Source organism: Protobothrops mucrosquamatus, unplaced genomic scaffold (genome assembly GCF_001527695.2).
Source record: "Protobothrops mucrosquamatus isolate PMUCROS unplaced genomic scaffold, P.Mucros_1.0 scaffold10061, whole genome shotgun sequence".
NCBI classification, from domain to species: Eukaryota; Metazoa; Chordata; class Lepidosauria; order Squamata; family Viperidae; genus Protobothrops; species Protobothrops mucrosquamatus.
In genome coordinates this window covers 3,484-7,869 of record NW_015395848.1, presented here as the reverse complement: position 1 = coordinate 7,869, position 4,386 = coordinate 3,484, and the positions used below count along the sequence as shown (strand labels likewise).

At 38.3% G+C, this 4,386-nt stretch overlaps 1 non-coding gene across 1 annotated transcript; it reads left to right on the top strand.

Annotated features, from left to right (window-relative positions):
• Nucleotides 1-210: 210 nt before the first annotated feature.
• TRNAC-GCA lies at nucleotides 211-282 on the top strand. Its single transcript has one exon. It is a non-coding gene; the product is annotated as a tRNA-Cys (tRNA).
• Nucleotides 283-4,386: the final 4,104 nt, after the last annotated feature.

Below are 4,386 nucleotides of genomic sequence, written 5' to 3'. Positions count from 1 at the left end.
TTTTAGGTGCTGTCCAAGATTTCTAGTATGACACTCAGTGTGCCAATAATCATTGGGACCACTATGGACAGTTTATCCCACAATCTTTCAATTTTGATTTCCAGATCTTTGTACTTTATAATCTTCTCCAATTGTCTTCCATTCTACTACCTCCTGGTATTGCCACATCAATTATCCACACTTTTCAACCACAATTATATCTAATGTGCTGGGGGTATAGCTCAATGGTAGAGCATTTGACTGCAGATCAAGAGGTCCCTGGTTCATGTCTGGGTGCCCCCTGTTTGGCTGCATTAACAGAGGGATAGAATCAAGATCACGTGAAGTGTTAATACCACTTTACAATGCCTTGGTAAAGCCACACTTGGAATACTGCATCCAGTTTTGGTCACCACGATGTAAAAAAGATGTTGAGACTCTAGAAAGAGTACAGAGAAGAGCAACAAAGATGATTATTCCAATATCTCAGGGGCTGCCACAAAGAAGAGGTAGTCAAGCTATTCTCCAAAGCACCTGAAGGCAGGACAAGAAGCAATGGATGGAAACTAACCAAAGAGAGAAGCAACCTAGAACTAAGGAGAAATTTCCTGACAGTTAGAACAATTAATCAGTGGAACAACCTGCCTCCAGAAGCGGTGAATGCTCCAACACTGGAAGTTTTTAAGAAGAGATTGGATAGCCATTTGTCTGAAATGGTATAGGGTTTCCTGCTTGAGCAGGGGGTTGGACTAGATGACCTCCAAGGTCCCTTCCAACATTTATTATTATTATTGTTGTTGTTGTTGTTATTATTATTATTATTATTATTATTATTATTATTATTATTATTATTATTTGTTACAAACCAAAATTTCATCAGTTTGTATTTTAACCTGTTAGTTTTTATATACTTTTTTCCCCAACTACATGTTCCCACAAATTTTTCATTACTAGTACATGATAATTTTTACAGATTGTTCCAATGAATCATTTTGGTGACTGTATTGTGTTGTTTGTGCAATTTTCCTGAATGAGCTGAGTATATGATCTATTTTTTCTGTTCCTTTGCTCAGTCTGCTCTTTGAATCATTTGGTGATTTTTCAATTTTGGCCTTAATTGCATTGGTTTGAATAATATTATTGTTATTTGTTCACAAGAATAACAGTCACAGCTGCCAGCTTTTTAGCTGGTGTTGGCCTTCATAGGTATTGAATTCTTCTCAAGAACCTAGGATGTCATAAGATACATGCAGATTATTATTATTTACTATTAAAGGCCTATGAGATTGTGTGCATTTGAATTTTGGCAAAATTAAGGCATTCTCAAAGTATACTTGTATACATTCACTTCATTAAGCATGGGATAAACGCTAAATCTATATGTAGATTCATATGTAGATCTCCATCTATATAAAAGCACATATCTCTGCTTCTCTACACTGCTCCTTTCATTTAGCAGTCACCAAAAGCTTTGATCCAAATGTATTTTAGTACTGACAGAACTGGGATTTCTTGCCAGTTTTCCTTCTAAAAGATATAATAATAAAAATCAGTGGATAGTTTTGAAATAACCTTTGTGTGGTCTTGAAAAAGCATTCTGTGCATAATCCTCAGTGTACATCTGAAAAATTATTAATTTCATGGGAAAATTGTACAAAAACCTTTGTTGTACTTTCTGGAGATTGCTTCGCTAGTGTTTTATTTAGAAATAAGCAAAGAAATAGAAGCAAGCGAAATGTACAAACTTATAAGGAAGTCAGATCTGCTCCCTCAGGTCTCCTGGTGGACCTCCCTTCAGCTCTACTTCACTTCCTGTGCTGTTTTTTTTTAACATAGTAATTTTATCAAGCCTTACAATTCAAAAGATTAAAAAGCAAATACAGACTGAAAAAAAAAGAACGAAGGGCAACAAAGAAAAAATAAATAGAAAAGAAAAATTAAGAATATAGTAAGAAAAATAAAAGAAATAGTGTCAGGAGCACTTGTGGGCGATCTCAAGCCCTCTCACTGTCTGGAGAAGAATTATGAAGAACCAGACTATTCGCTGACACTTCATTCCACTGTGGTCATTGGCTCTGCATTCATTTCTTCCTCGGAAATCCATTTTCTGTGACTTTCTGTGTCCTTAAACTGCCCTTCTCTTTCACTTTCTCTCTCTCATTCTTGCGGTGAGGAAGTGACTGAAATCTATGAGTACTAATATGCCCACAAAAACCACACTTTGAGCTCACCTCAAGCTCTCTACCACATCTGACTTTTCAATTTCTTCTTTTCTTTAGATTCTTTTAATTAAAGGAAACAGTGGGAAACTGACATGCTGAAAGGAAAAATGCCAGCCTATAGTGTCATCTTTCTTTTCAAGAATTTATCTGGAGCTTGCATTGGCCCCATAAGTATTCTTAGAGAATAAAAATGATTGGGTATGTGTGTGATAGGGCTTTCTTGGATATTTGCTCATTTTTGCCAGGGGAAGAAAAGGATTCCCTGGGAAGGGGCAGTTAGAAGGAATGTGTGATGGATTACAGTGAAGTGGTAGTTTCTCAGGAGTGAGGGAGCACATTCCAAAGGGGGGGAGGTGAGATAAGAGGCAACAAAGCCCAGAGCTAGATAGGAAACAGAGGAAGAGACCATAGTCACTCTCTAGGACAGGGGTGTCAAACTCGCAACGTCACATGATGTGCCACGTATTGTGACTTTTTTCCATTGCCGGCAATGGGGTGGCCGTGGTTTTGGCATGACGCATCTGGCCCATGGGCTGGCAGTTTGACACCCCTGCTCTAGGATCTCCCATGGCTTATCCATTAGGGCAGACATGTCAAACTTGCAACGTCACATGACGTCGCATGACGTATCGGAGCTTTTTCTCCACTGCTGGCAATGGGGTGGGCGCGGTTTCCTGGTGACGCATCCAGCTCACGAGCCGGCAGTTTGACACCCCTGCATTAGGGTGACAGTATTAAAGATGTAGTCCAGCAAGATTCTGTCTATTGGATGTAAGCAAGAACTGAACTTCGGCAGTACTGTTCTATGTTATTCTTGGGCTTGGTCTGACAGATATCAAGAAGCAGTGTCACTTGTTTGCTCTCTGATCAGTGGCTGTTTATGGCAAGCACATAGCAGCCATTTTGTTAATGCACAAGCCATCACAGTGGCAGCCTTTTTCTGAGAATACCCACAGCAGGCTCTAAAAAAATCAAAGGCTATCCCACTGTCCCCCACCTCCCAACTGACAGATACCCAAGTCAGTCAAATCTTTTTAGTTAAGGAAAAAATCAGAAGCAGGATAACTGGAGAAAGGAGGAAGATCAAAGGGAAAGGATGGAATACGAGAGAAAGCAGAACAGTTCTAGAATTTCTGGTCGCAATTTGTGGAAAGCCACAAAACAGTGTTAAGTGCAATTGGAGTTGGTGCAAATCTTCAAATGATCCTGGCCACAGCCATCTCCGGCTCGTTTTCGGTTGCCACAGCAATGGGAGGACGGAGATGTGGGGCTCATGATTTATGACATATTATAGGGGTGGGAAGTTCAACTTGTTATTTTGTAACCTGGGGGGGCAGGAACCTTCAGTCTTGGTTTCACCTTTGACTGTGCCGATACTATGTAGCTATTAAAAGTATTCTTTGAGGAATGCAATTGCCTCAGAGTTATTATTTTCTTCTGGTCTCATCTATCAGAACCATGACACATGTATGTTGTTTTTGTGCAGTTGTAGAGGAGTGAACTCAAGAGCCTTTCTTTAGATAGTAAAATTTCCAAAAGTAATTTATTGTTTCAGATCATTTTATTTCCTGTTACAGAACTTATTTTTAATTTTGTAAAGACATTATTATTCTTGACTTGTTTGATGCCAGAACTTTTCTAATTCAGTTTTTCAAAATCTCTTGAAGCGTTCAGTCCTTTCTTCTCCAATCAAAATTATTATTTGTCCAAACAAAACTTTAAACAAAAATGTTGTTGGTGAAGATATACTTTCTCACTTTCTGAAATCAAGGCATTTATAAAATCAAATAAAAACTGAAACACAAGACTTTGTGAAAATACAGGTTGTCCTTGTTTAGTGACCACAATTGGGATTTTCATCTTGGTTATTAAGTGAAGCAGTTGCTAACTGAAACAGTGTATGTACTTACAATCTTACTTCAGCTTTCCTGCAAAGGTCTAACTTGTATTCATGATTGTTGCAGGAAATCATTTAGCCCTTATGCTTTTCAAGAGCTATTCTGAAGGTTTGTATTACCCTTTGAAGAAATCCCCGTTTTCCTCTTAGTTAACTTCTACTTCTTGATGTACAGTAAATCTTGCATTTTAGGAATACAGTTGGGCTCCTTTGCATACTGTATTTGTTTTTTAAGAAATGTGGGTTTTGATATGAGATTCACCCATTGTGCTAGAGAGAATGTGCTTC